We start from the raw sequence: 15,725 nt of genomic DNA on the forward strand, positions 1-15,725 counted from the left end.
AAAATAAAAGATTAATCAGAACTACCAATCTTTTTCTGATTTGCAGAGTAACAGAAAACAGCAGCCCAGCCCTGTTTTACTCCCCAAAGGTTTAGTTCAGTATGTGCCAGTGATGGAAAACATCGTTCGCCTATAAAGCAACAATTAGGGCTGGTTTTCATTGACTCAATCAGTCAAATGTAAAAATACAAAAGACCAATATAAAATAAGCCCTATTCTGTGGGCCTTCACATGCCAGAAATGTGAACACCCTTGCAAATGTGTTGCTCCCGCTATTTACCCATGCTCCACTGGAATTTTTAGGTTTAAAAGTTCATATTTTAATTGCAGAATTGAATACAGAAGGGTAAAAATCAGCACCTTTTCCCTGGGTTAAAATAGAGTTTGAGAAAAAGACATAGCTGGGAGAAAAGAGGTCTAAATTCACTTTTTGGATAAGGCTATAGTGAAAGGGGGGCTCATGAATAAATCACTTGGCTTCTTGGTAGACATTTTTTTATATATATCTTCTATTAATGGATGTAAAATACTAGAAAAATGGCAGTCATTTTAATGTTTTCAACATTCTTGAAAGAAAGCATATAACTCAGAATTATTTTTTAAATGGTCTATTAACACACATGGTTCTCCATATATTTTGAGGGCAGGACCAAAGAAAATTATTTGCATTAATATCAATCTATGCCAGATGAGACTCTTAAAATCAACTATGAAGCAATGTTAGAGGAAAATAACAATAGGGATTTAGAGAAATGAGATGAAAGTATTTTCTGAGGAAATGAAAGCTATGATAATAACAATGCAAGGTCATGAAGTGTTATTATCCAGTCATGGGTAACCAGATATTTATCATTCACTTACATACACAAAATGTGCTTGATAATATAGAATGGGTTTAGGGTGGTTATAGGAAAGATCTACCTGAGATCGAGGGTGAGGGAACTGAGAGTAATAACAGGTACCCTTGTTTGCAGTTACAGCAAATAACCACTTGGCTTGAGAAGAAGGTGTGTAACTAGGTGATGCTTAATAGGCTTTTCCAATTCAACCCTTGTTTAGGAGTGCACCTAGGAATTCTTACATTAATAAGGTCTCCTTTTTCTTTTTTTAATGTTGTGGCCTTAATGGCCTTTCAAAAAAAATCAAACATTTGTATTACTCCTTAAGGGATGTAAAAAGCATTCATCCTTGTATCATTCTTCTGATCAACATTTTGCAAAAAGTAGTACATTATTTGTGTTTATAGACTCTTATATGAGCATAATTCAGCATCAAGCGCTGCCTGGTGATGCAAGGCCTTTGCTTCAGTTTGGCAGGAATATGTTCATTTTTTGCATTTCTCTTGGTGGCTTGGAAGAAATAAAAGTTTAGTGTTCCCAGGTTCTGTGCCGCTAGGTCTGGTGTTCTGAGCATCTTTCCAAATCTATTCCAAAACAAGAAATTAAAAGTGAAAAAGAGGAAATTCCTATTCTAGTTAGAATGAGGAGGGGATGAAACTGAGAACTACCAGACTTTGTGGTGAATCCCCATAATTTACAGAACACGAGTTAACACTTCTTAATGAGCTGATGATTACCAGGCCTGCAGCCATCTGGCTCTGCTTATCTCTCTCACCTCATCTAGTCCCTTCCCTGGCTGTTTCTATCTTCTCAACATTCCAAACTACTTTCAGTCTCTTTAATGTGACATCCTCTTTCACCTATGAATATTTTAAGTATGGATTCTCCTGCCTGGAACATGCTTCCCCCTATTTATTCAAAACACTAGAACTATCTAATCTTAACCTCACTTTCTTCTAAGAATCCTGGGTTAGCTGGCTTTGTTTTCTGTATTCTCACAATGGTAGACATTGTAGACTGCTGTATTCAAATTCCAAGTCAACCTTCTGTGATATGCATTCCTGCAATGCAGCATCTTTCTCTGAGTTCTCTGCACCTAAGATTTCAAATAAAATTTAGGTTCCCTTATTTAGATCCATCTGTGCATGATCTGGAAGAGAAAAGGAGACAGGGACCATCTTTATATAGTTTTCAGTTATTTCTACTGCCTTACAAAGCAACAAGGACATAAAATTTTTCCGCAGGTAGCACTGTAGTTGTAAAAGCAACAGTAATATATTTCTATCAGATCACAACTTCTACAGTTTTCTTGTGTGCAATAGTTACAATGGCAGCTGAGAAGAAAACCCAATCAAGGCAATTGTTTCATACCATGTGGAGGAAAGAAAGGCACATAATTTTTTATAATTGTGGACAGGTCCTGCCAAGGGTGAGGACGATGGAGACACAAAGACCTGACTCCGGGGATCAGGTTCAGTGACACAGATCCACTTTATTCAGGAAGTAAGCTAGCTTATGTACATGGATTCAGCCAATAGGATGTTACAGCGTGTCCTTCATAGCCAATGGCTGAAAAGATCAGGGAGTTGTGTGGGTGGCGCTAAGTCACTTCCTTATAGAGAGCGAACTGCCTTCCCGGGTATGCCCAGGAGGCTTCTGGGAGCTGGAGTATTCTCACAGCATTGCATCAGCCACAGCTGCTAAAAATGCGCTCTGCGCTCCACTCACATATAATTTCTAATATTTTCCATTAACCATGTTTATCATCAGCATCCTTAATCAAACTCTGCAAAGACTTTGTCATGTTACAAAATCAAAAACAATATGCAGAAGGTACATTGATATATAAAGGATTCTAAGGTTCAAATGTTACCCAGGTATCATCTTTATCACCTACATCTATTGACAAGCCTCAAAAACAGGGTATCTATTGTATAATACTTTTTTACAAGTACTACTTTGACCTTTAAAGAACGAGCTCTATAATTTTATCTCATATTACATTATTCAGAGTTTCACCTCTGTGAGGAAAAATTGAAACCAGAAAAAATATGTCAGAGTCCGAGCTGCCTGTCACCAATTCATAGACAGGGGTTGAATCTTTATGGGCACTTTATTCAGATAGCCCACAATCTGGAGAGATGCAGGTTATATTCCCAAATCTTCTCAACCCCCTATCCCCAGACAACCTTTTTATAAGGGGAAGTAAAGGGTAGGTAAGGGTTTTAGAGCACAAATTTCACTGGATCATAGACACAATTTTCTGTTCTTAGAGTATGAAGGGCTTGCTGTAGTGAAGGGGCACAAAGGTCGATTGCTCACAGATCTTCTGGGACACAAGGGTATATCATTCCCAGATCTTGTTAAGTCCTGTATGCCTGTTCAAGTATCCCAGTTCCTGGAACAAAACTTTTACATGCACTAACCATTATGCCCCCTGACCATCACCAAAGCCTAAGTTTAATAACCAAGCTAAAATTTAAACTCTTGAGTTCCCCTATCAAAATGAGAGTTAAATACTATTTTGTATTAATGTCTGTGTGGGAAAAAGTAAAAATTATTTACATTACCTGAACAATTTTATAATTAACTTCAAATCACCTTGAGTATCAGGCAGAGCAGTATCCTAACATTTTTTTTTCTGTTTTTCTGAGACTGAGATCTATAAAAAACTTAACAAAGATCAACTAGTGTTGATTTAGACCCGTGGTAGTCAACCTGGTCCCTACCGCCCACTAGTGGGCGTTCCAGCTTTTATGGTGGGCGGTAGCAGAGCAACCAAAGTATAAATAAAAAGATAGATTTAACTATAGTAAGTTGTTTTATAAAGATTTGTTTCTGCCAAACTTAGCAAAAATCCAACATAAAGTACTTGGTAAGTAATTATTATTATATGCTTTAACTTGCTGTAACTCTGCTTTATAAAATTTTATAAAGTTACTTCCCTACTTTATAAATCACCATTACTGTAGAACCGGTGGGCGGTTAGAAAATGTTACTACTTGAACAGACACTTCTCCCAGGAAGAAATACAAATGGCCAACAGATATATGAAAAGATGCTCATCTTCTTTAGCTATTAGAGAAATGAAAATCAAAACTGCAATGACATACCACCTCACACCTGTTAGATTAGCTATTATTAACAAGACAGGTAATAGCAAATGTTGGAGAGGCTGTGGAGAAAAAAGAATCCTCATTCACTGTTGGTGGGAATGTAAAGTAGTACAACCATTATGGAAGAAAGTATAGTGGTTCCTCAAAAAACTGAAAATAGAACTACCTTATGACCCAGCAATCCCTCTACTGGGTATATACCCCAAAAACTCAGAAACATTGATACGTAAAGACACATGCAGCCCCATGTTTATTGCAGCATTGTTCACAGTGGCCAGGACATGGAAACAACCAAAAAGTCCGTCAATAGATGACTGGATAAAGAAGATGTGGCACATATACACTATGGAATACTACTCAGCCATAAGAAATGATGACATTGGATCATTTACAGCAAAATGGTGGGATCTTGATAACATGATACGAAGCGAAATAAGTAAATCAGAAAAAACCAGGAACTGCATTATTCCATATGTAGGTGGGACATAAAAGTGAAACTAAGAGACATTGATAAGAGTGTGGTGGTTACGGGGAGAGGAGGAAAAGGGAGAGAGAAAGGGGGAGGGAAAGGGGGAGGGGGAGGGGCACAAAGAAAACTAGATAGAAGGTGACAGAGGACAATCTGACTTTGGGTGATGGGTATGCAACATAATTGAACGACAAGATAACCTGGACTTGTTATCTTTGAATATATGTATCCTGATTTATTGATGTCGCCCCATTAAAAAAATAAAATTATTTTTTAAAAAAAAAGAAAATATTACTACTAACAGAGATACAAAAGTGAGCAGTAGGTATAAAAAGGTTGACTACCCCTAATCTAGACTAATAAAAAGTACTCAGAAAAAGGCAAGAAATAACAAAAGAATATTAGCATAAAAATACCGACATAGGACAAAAGGGAAATCTAATAATTAAGGAGATGGAAACCGATAGCAAGATAAGCTATTGGACAAACAAGATGATGATTTGGGGGCTTATGATGATGGAACAAGCAGATGGTCTAACTCTTGTAGTCATGTTACCAACTTCAAAAGGGCTAGTTGAAAGGACTGTTGATATTACATATTTTTAATTGTCCACATGATTTATACAGTTAAACATTATAATTTATCATTCTGTTTAGACCTTAAATTTTTCTAACCATTGTCACATGTGCTCTTATTTTGAAAGGTCAGTTTCTGCATGATCATTTAGGTTCTAATTAAAGCCCTACTCTTGCACAACACCTCCTAACTCCCTTTAGGTAAAGGTATTATCCCTTACTTTCTTTAACGTGTTGTCACATTTATTTTAATGGTGTCAAGATTTGTAATATGCTGTTTTCTATTTTTATTTAGCTGTGATATCTGAAGGGTAAGATGTCTTATAATTTGTCTGTAGCTACTCACTCTAGTGTTGAAGATAGTATTTTCTCTTTCTTTCTTTCTTTCTTTCTTTCTTTCTTTCTTTCTTTCTTTCTCCTTCCTTCCTTCCTTCCTTCCTTCCTTCCTTCCTTCCTTCCTTCCTTCCTTCCTTCCTTCCTTTCTCTCTTTTAGAAAGAGGGGGGAAAAGTAGGAAGCATCAACTCTTAGTAGTTGCTTCCCATCTGTGCCTTGACCAGGCAACCCTAGGGTTTCAAACTGGCAACCTCAGCATTCCAGGTCGATACTTTTTCTGCTGAGCCACCACAGGTCAGAGATTATAGTATTTTTATCATTTCCAATGAAACTTTATTAAGTGAATAAGTGACGTGGTACAATTGGCCAGAGCAGAGGTAATGAGAAATAGACTAGAAAACAAAGCACATAATGGGAGTGAGAGGAATGCATTTCCGCTTGGCCAGTACCTCCCTTAAGAATCAAGGAAGTCACTTGGGCCTTTGGAGCCTTATTTCCTCATCTCTGAAGGGATCTCTAAAACCTCTTTTAACATAAGTCTTCTTGTAACATTTGGATGTTTTTTATATATTGGAATAATGCCCCCCCCCAAAAGTTTATGAACATGGCAGCTAAAGGAAACCACAGAATTAAAGATTTACTTCCTTAGTTTATACTTACAGATATTGTGCCATAAGATATTTCTTTATATGGCACATGAATCTAAAAACAATTTGCCATTAAATATAGTACATGAGCTATAAAATGCCTCTGGCTAAGAACATCCAACTACTCCAGAGAAATATAGAAACCAAAGGGAGGACTACTTTAATGCTATGAAAACTGATGCTAGAAAGGGATTAATAATATGTAAATTCCTTTAGTCAATACATGTGTCATATCATCAGGTGTCACTTTACCTAAAAGAAAAGAGAGGTTGCAATCCACTTCTTCTATTAATGATAAATATATAGTGGTTTTTTTTACCTTACAACAGTAAGACAACAGTATTTTTTAAATCTTTCTTACTATCAAAATATAGAAACAGTATTTTCTGAATCCTCCCTTTCCCTCATCTGCATGACTCATCTATAGGATCCTATATTTATTGATATAGATCAAGATGATGCCCCCATCTTCCTATATCTGGAATACATAGTCTTAATGTGACCTTACCATCATAATCAGGGCAACGCTACTGTTTATGGAATCTTTAGAATACATTTTAATGCTGTTATTTAAGGCTGTCAGCCTTATCAACTACAAAGTATAGTTTTAATCAGGTACTAAAATTTGTATCTAGCATAGAAAAACAAAAGGTTGAATGTCCCCAGAATATCAAGGTATAGAAAAAATGTGGTTAATCTGTAGATAGAGTAAGATTAACTTTAAGGTCAAAGTTAAATATGTGCATAAATCCATTAATGCTCATTCTATAATTCTAACACCAGCTTCTTTTTGTGCCTAAGGACAATATCTAACACATAATGGGTAATAGAAATAATGAGAAGATCTTTCTGGCTGGATAGCTCGGTTGGTTAGAGCATCATCCTGAAACACAGAGGTTGCAGTTTGATCCCTAGTCAGGGTATATATGTACAGGAACCGATCAGTGTTCCTGTCTTTTTTGTTCATATATACATACACTCTCTCTTTCTCTCTCTCTCCTTTCCTCTCTTTCTCTCTATAAAAAATCAATAAAACAATTTTTTAAAGAAAAATGAGTTCACAATTCTTTGACTTAGTTTTCATGAAAATAGTTATTACTAGAAAATTTCTAAACAGACTGAAAAGTGCCCCTTGAATCAAGAGAGTCTAATGACTTAAGGGCCAGACTCTAAGCTTGATGAGCAGGAGCCACACAAACCTTCCAGTAGTGATTAAAATGATCACTAATGCAGTCTTTCCAGAGAGATCTGCTTCATAGCATTCTGCCCATAAGTAGGGTGACATACATCCAATTTACCTGGGATTAGCTCAGTTTACACATGTTGACTCAGCCTAAATATTACTAGCACTCACTTTCACTCTAAAAAATGTCCCACTTTGAACTTTAAGTTATGTGCCCACTTCCTAAGACTCAACTTCAGACTGATAAACCCAGGTAATTATTTCCCCTCTCTAGATTCTACTATTCACTAATACCAAACTGGTTGCTCTGCCATACCTTTTTGTTTTAATCCATATGCTTGGTCATTTGTGACATAAATAAATGATTCTAATACTAGCTCAAACAATATCCTGATGAAGTGGCTCATTCCCACATCCAATATTAATTTCCACATCAAAAACTTGTGAATGTGGAAATGTAAACCAGTTCCCTTTCCATTTAATTTAAACTTTCATTTTTTTAATTCTCCTCACCATATTTTTTCTATATTCCCTCAACAAAATCACCTCAGACATTTATGAGCTCCATGCATCAAATAACATATTACTTCCTTCATCATCACTCTACTCTCAAACTTTATTATCTTAAACTTTAAAATCTATTATAACAATACAGGTCCTCTGTCTCTTTGATCAACTCTTAGGAGTCTCTGCCTTGGAGTTAGAAATAAGCTGTGAATGAGTACCCCAGGGTATACTTTGGAAAATGGCATTTTTATGTTTAGATTTTGTTTAAAAACAAAGGGATGTAGGAGAAAGGGAGAGATAAAAAGGAGAAGAGAAAGAGGGGGTTTCCATATCAAGTTCACTGAAGAATTTCAGTGAACAGTAAAAGTAATTTCAGCAACAGTAAAAGATGACAGACTTTTTACTGAAAGATACCAGACACTCCTTTGTTTAACAAAGACTCATACCATGTGTTCAAGAGCAGAAGTGTGCCATTTAATTAAGAAGGAAAAATATCTGATTTTTTTTATTTTTTAAACATAATATGAGAAGGAATAAAAATAAATATTCTTTATTCCTTTGTTTTGCTCTGTGACTTTCCACTGTTCAAGCTGAATGATGATGATGATGATGATACATCAATGACAATATTGTAAATACTTTTTGCTAAGAAGAGATGAACAAGATTTAAAAAGCTGAAAAATTTCCTAACCCAAGTCAAAGATAAAACAATAGTAAGAGGCAGAGATAAGTCTTTGTATATATGTACAGATATCCACATACATTTATTTGGTTTAATATGAATTGCATGTGGTTTTTAACTCAATTGTGGACCTCTAATAAGCCTAGATAGTGAGTCAGAGTCAGTGGTATGACCAGCTGATCTAATAAATTCATTCCAACAGCTGATCAAGTCCAGCAAAACTCAAACAAAAAAAAATTAGCCACCAGAACTTTTTGGCTGAAATGGTTGATTGATTGAGCAGAATAACATACCCAATAGTGCCAGGTAGAGTAAGAACTCAGCCCCTCATCAGCCAATTAGAGGAAAGCAGCCTCTTGTGACTGGATAAAGTAATGGATCTTTCTTCAGCTCCTCAGTCTTTCTTGGAATAGACCCAAAACTACTCCTGAGTTGAGAGGTTTTTACTTTTAAAAGGAATCTGGAACAAAATATTATATTTTACTTAGATTTTGACTGATGCCAAATCTCATCATTCTTCCCTCTGGCTGGCTGTCATTTTCAAGCTTTATCTGAATGTTAACTGCCATCAGCAGTTCAAAACATCAGTTGGTTTTACTGCAGCCAAAGGCATTATGATATTAGAACATTCAAGATATAGATAAAATTGTGTAGCAATGGCTGCCTGCCATCTTAACAATATGAAGGCATACGTTCTCAGGGCATTAGCCTTTGATTGTTTTCATGCATGAATTAGGACATATTGGTAAAAATTTCACTTTGAATGACAAGGGTAGAAAGGAAAAAGTGTCATTGAGTGGTTTTCTACACTGATGAAGAATAAAATTTTTATCACTTTTCAGTTTTGCTTTTACATCTGTTTCCTGAAAAGAAAGAATTCGGTGCCAGTAACAAATATGCTAATTATAATTTGGGCCATAGCTTCAAAATCTTTAAGTAAATGCTGAATACTTTATTTTAGTCAGGAAATTTGCTAAGACACATTTCTTCTGACATCTGCCAAGGAGAATGTCTGTTTTTAATACTTGAAAGATATACCAGATTTGCACTTTTAAATAACCATAGTTTTACAACTGCTATTGGAGTCTTATTAAAGCACTTGACTACATTTTCAGCTTTGAATGTTAGAAGGTAGCCTACCTTAAATGATTTTTTGTGCCAACTATACTACTATTCTAGATAACATTTATCTCAAAGTCAAAAAAACTGATTACTTTGTTGTTTTTTATTTTACATAAACTCAACATCATCGAGCAATGACAGACATAAGTATCTAACACGTTGGTACCCAGAGTGCATAAGTTTGCAAATCCAATGAAAGTGCAGCTTAGCCAGTCCCATTTTTTCATGGCCATCTTCAGGGACAATGCTGGTTTTCATGCTTAGATTTATTGTGTGATGGTCCTCATTATTTTTAGATAGACAGAAAAGTCAGTATTGCTCTCTAATAATCTCTTTATTTCTCTCCTTTAAAACTGACATAATACAACCAAATTAGTGACAAATGGTAGAAAAAAATTTTAATTCTAGTTTTTCTGAACAATATTTTATAAATTAAGTAATAAAGGCAAAAGTAGGCTTCATTTCAAAGGACCTAATGCATTAATGTACCAAAGACTTGTGTAAATCTTTTATGTAAATTTCTTTTATAGCCTCTATGTCTTCTTCTGCATGATGATAAAGAAACCTAACTCTTGTTCACTAAGAAAGGCTCAAATTTATTTACAACTGGATGGATTTGGGCCAAGCTATGTTTTCCTTAATATGACTTGGGGTTATTCTTTCACTATGGGCTTACTTAGTATAAGATTTCAATTTACTTGGAATGAATGCAGACTTTCATACTAAAGCAAGAGTCTGAATATCTTGACACTATAAGCAAATGACATATATCTCTGCTTATTTAAACTGCTTAATAAAACCTCATGAGAAATACTAAAAATATTCAATGCCTTGAGATAGTTTTTTTCATGTCTATAGTACCATCTGGAATTTGATATTCTTCAGAGAAGAAGAAACAAACAAGTACTTATCCATCTTTATCAACATCATCAGCATTGCCTTCTTCACCATTTTGAGAACCTACTATTACCAAGAATTATAGTAGATACTTAAGATCCAATATCTCATTTAATATCAATAAAAAATCTTATGTAAGGTAAATATTATCTAAGTTTATGCATAAGGGAGACTAACTTTCAGAAAAGTAATGTGATTTACTTGAGGTCATGTAGCTGTTGAGTGGCAGAGCTGAAATTTTTATCCAAGCTTGTGGGTCTAGAAAATATTTGCTTTTTACACTAGGTTTTCTTAGAGGAATAAAAGTAGTAGAGGGCAAGGCAAATTTTTTCCCAGGGAGAGTAAAGGTAGCAAAATAGGTGCTTCAGTATTTATTCTATCTAGTCACCTAATAGCATCTGGGCTTAAAATATTGATGAAATATCTTATAAACTTTGTAAATCAGAAATCTTTCCTGTCTGACCAGGAGGTGGCACAGTGGATAGAGCATTGAAGAGGGACACAGAGGACCTAGGTTCGAAATCCTGAGGTCACCAGCTTGAGCACAGGCTCATCCAGCTTAAGCATGGGATCATAGACATGATCCCATGGTCGCTGACTTGAGCCCAAGGTCACAGGCTTGAGCAAGGGGTCACTTGATCTTCTATAGCTCCCCCCTATCTGGTCAAGGCACATATGAGATAGCAATCAATGAATAACTAAGGAGCTGCAGTGAGGAATTGATGCTTCTCATCTTTTTCCCTTCCTGTCTGTCTGTCCCTATCTGTTCCTCTCTCTATCTCTCTGTCACACACACACACACAAAATCTTTCCTTATATGTCTCATATCACCAAGACACAGAACATGGGTAGAAGTTTCAGATGCTAAGTTCCAGGAATACTTATAATTGGCTGTAGATAAAGGTTTGTTTGGTCAGGAACAACATTGACAATAGCAACAAAAAGGTGGAGATGTGTTATTGGTAGAAGACAAGACAAATAACACTGGGGAACAAAATTTTGGTTGCATCCACAAAATCACTTGTTCTTACCTAATTCAAGTGTGCTGATCTCAAATCTGACATTAGTTTTTCTCTGTAAGCTACAGTTTTTTTGCAATTCAAGATTTTAGGTTTTCATCTTATTAAAAAATTTTTAACATTGAAGTAGAATGTCTTCTTGGCATCATCTTTGTGAAAATATAATAATTTATATAATGCAGTCAATACAAAAATACACTAAAAGATATGATTGCATCAGAATTTGTTTACAATTTCAAAATAGAACACATTAAAACACTTATTTTAATCATAAAATTTGCGCAAAACTTATTTAAATTCTATTCAGGCAAAAATTTGCGTTTGTACCTCTTGTGTTTGTGTACTTGTTGAGGACAATCTCTTTTGATGCTCCAGCAGTAGTCTGCTCATCACTAACAGCTCCAAGATTTTTGGGAAATTTATCAAGGTGACTGTTCAGGAATGAATCTTAATGCTCATGTTACATCCAATGTCACAGAAAGCCAACAGCATCCTTTGAACCAGAAGTTCATAGTTTTCTGCTCTTTTGTTGCCAAGGAAGTTCTTTGTAACTGCCACAAAAGACTGCCATGCTGTTTCTCCTCCTTATTCATCTTCCTGGCCAACTCTTTGTCACGTATGAGGGTTCGAATTTGAGGTCCATCGAGTACACCTGCTTTAATCTTCTCAAAAGACAGAAAATATGTTGAAAGCATTCACTTTCTCCATTCAAAGCCTGAACAAACTGCTTCATTAAGCCAAGTTTGATGTAAAGTGGGGAAAAAATAATCCTGTCTTGATTAACTACAGGTTCATTCACAATATTTTGCATCCCTCCTTCCAGAGCTTTTGGCCACTTCTTCTGTGTTTCTCCCAAGCTCGGCTGTCCCACAAACACAGAAAGCAAGGATCCTTTGTGGAACCTCTCTGTTGTCCTAGCAGGAAATTTACCATTGTAAGATCCACACAAATGATCCAGTTATGCTCCTCATACTTCAGAAAGTCGAGGACAACTTTTATGTCATTATAATCTCACAGATGAGTTGAATAACCAATTGGAACCACTGCATAAACAGTACCGTTGTGTAGGAGAACACATTTCAAACTCCGTTTAGAGCTGCCATTCTGCTGGATTGTAAGTGGTAACACCTAGCTGGCTGAGAATACTGATATCATGACAGTAAACAAAGTGTTTGTCGGAAAAAAGTCACAGAAATTTGTTCACGTTTCCTGAAATGGCATTCTTTAGCTGACTGGTGAAGTACATTCTTTTCTTGAAGCCTGGAGGCTAATAACTCAGCTGCTTTCTTTGATAGGCCCAAATCTCTTACTAAGTCATTCAATTCGGGTTGGCTAAACTGCTGAGGGGTTAATGACTGCTTGGCATCAGAAGAAGACCCTTCAGATTCTACAATCATTTTCTCATGCAACTTATCAAAATACACTTGATCACCATGTTCACTTTCTTCATTCTTAGAAGAAATAAAACCATTGAAAACTGGAACTGGGAGTGTCTCAGAGTGTGGGATAGGTTGTACTGAAGGAATATTAGGATATGCAATCATATGCTGTTTTTTCTTGCCAATGCCCTTTGTATGGATCCGACAGAAATAACAGTCACTGCTGTGGTACTTAGGTTCATACCAAACCATGAGAATATCAAAAGGCATTCCTTTGTGTTTTTCTTTTGTCCAGTCACGAAGCATTTCCTCACAATTATGACACACAATATGAGGAGCCCAATTCTTGTCTTGATCACCAGGGGGAACTTGAAAATAGGCAATATATACATGTGTCACAAATGACAAAATATTGTGCCTTTGATGTTGAAGTGTGTAACAGCCTCATATGTAACAGAAGGTGTCAAGACTATTCTTACATTTACACCTATTCAATGAACCATGATTCAATCTTAAAACAAAATAAGAGGGTGTTTTTATCAGATAATATTTTTTTACATTTAAAAACAACTACAGTTATGTAAAAATGATGTTTGTAAAACGTTAATTGCTTTGTGGTTATGTTCAATCCAAGAGGCGTTGCCCTTTAATTCCAATTTTATGTGAAGTGGGGGAAAAATGATCCTGTCTCGATTAACTATAGGTTCATTCACAATATTTTGCATTAATTGCTTTGTGGTTATGTTCAATCCAAGAGTCTTTGCCCTTTAATTCCAATTTAAAAACCAATGCATGCCATTAACTGTAACAAAAATAAATTAAAGTTGCATAAAAACTAGAGTGTGCACCAAAAAACAGATTTCAGATTTGTAATTAACAATGCAGAAATATATAGAAACAGTTCTAAAACCTCATGCAACCGAAAATGAAAACGTATTTGTTCCCCAGAGAAGGTTTGAAGGGATTTTAACAATTGCTTAGATCCATGATTACTCAGATCTAATGAATGAACTACTCTGCCACATCTGAGCATTTACTGAGCTATCTTCTGTGACTTACACAAAAGCCTACTTTCTCTTCTGAGTTACTTATTTACTCATTCAACACATTCACAAGTATTTCTTGAAATTACTGTGTGCCACGAATTGTGCCAGGCAGAGAAAGTGTATACAAACAACGGTCCTTTCCTTGAAGTTCTTTCTTATATTGAGCAAAGTCTGTATCACTACTACTTCCAATCCTGTGTACAAATTTCACCTTTAGAACTATTTACAATGTATTTTTTCAAGTGATATTATTTCAAATATCTCAAGTCATTTAATCTGCTACTGGATTGTTGAGAGTGGGGCTTTCTTCCTCTGTTGCTCTATTTTTTTTTTTTTTCACTATCAGAGAAGAGAAAATGAAAAAAAAATCTTATGGATGTGTTTGGTTTTGGAGAATGGGGAGGGCATGGAAAAACAATGAGAAAGTAGACAAAACTGGTTGTTTAGGGTGGCTCTAGTTTGACTTTAAAAGATCACATATGTCATGTTTATTTTAATATTATCCAGCCCAGGCTTCTGGAGTTAGGAAGAAAGCAAAGGTTTCAAAAAACAACCAATAAATGTGCATTGGCTAGAATGATCTTTGTTTTATACCTTTTATGAATCTAATTGTAGCCATGGGTGACTAGATGGGATAGAAACACAACAAAAGAAAGGATACAGTGAGCACATTGCCTCATATGACATGGTTTCCAATTCTATTTCTCTCCAAATAACTATCCTCTGAGCTCGTTTAGTTTTAAAATATGTTTCTTAAAATTAAACTCAATATTATATTTTTAAAGTGAATAATGGGAGTAAAGCAGAAAAAAAATTTTGTTTTGATCTAAATATTGTGTTTTAACTCATGTAACCACACCTCGCTTTGGCTTTTTTGTTTTGTTTTGTTCTACCACTAACTCATATATAGGCTTTTTAAATATAACTCCATATTCTTTATAATACATACTACTATACCAAATTTCTATCACCTTCACATGTACAATTGCTATTTGACCTTGTTTTTAGGATCAGCTGCACATTCATAATATTCAACCCTAATTATATTATTTACCAGAATAATCACACCTTCTCCCTAATTCAGTATCCATGGATTTGATAAGTATAGTATATATAGTTTTATCCACATCTTGCTTACTAATAGAAAATGAAGCCAAGGACAAAAGTATGTCATTCTAACAATTACCTACTAGAGGAACAGAAATCACATTGGCCATTGAGCTTTTATTGTCCTTGCATCTTCATTTTGTCCATAAGGAGCTAGAAAAATGGATGCCAACTCTCTGGTTAAACTTACTTTTGCTTTTTTATAAAAATCAGATTTCCTTATTATATGGTAAAACCCGCTCAAAAGAAGAAACAAAATATATTGTTTTTAAAGAAGCCATGATGGATTCAATGATTACTAATTTTTTCATAGTACTCAAAAAAAGTTACTAATAAATGATCACACACTATTATTCAAGATGAAACCTAAAATAAGGGAACTACTGTTGTGTTGTTAATGGTAGAAACAATTTTCTCTTTTTTTTTTGAAGAATCAAAACCCTTCAATTTTCTATACCCAGCTCATCTTTCTCACTGTAATTCTTCAGAGACCATTACAATGATCAATTTACGATTTTGTCAGTGTTTTAGAATATAAATTTTCCAGATCAGGAGTTTTCACAATTTAATACTCTCAAAATTTTTATAATATCTTTGCAATTTCTCCTACTTTGACTGGCCAGCTTTCAATTTACCTTTGCCATATAGTGGTCAATGAACATAAAGGGGGCATCCAATAGCACTTTAAAACTCATGAATTTATGCCTGCCTTTTCTTTGAATGAATTGAAATATTCCTTTATGAAACCTATAAAGTTCAAATGAAATAGTCAAAAGTACAAAAGGTCAGGGAATCCAGAAGC

The sequence above is a fragment of the Saccopteryx bilineata genome, chromosome 12 (genome assembly GCF_036850765.1).
Source record: "Saccopteryx bilineata isolate mSacBil1 chromosome 12, mSacBil1_pri_phased_curated, whole genome shotgun sequence".
Classification (NCBI taxonomy): Eukaryota; Metazoa; Chordata; class Mammalia; order Chiroptera; family Emballonuridae; genus Saccopteryx; species Saccopteryx bilineata.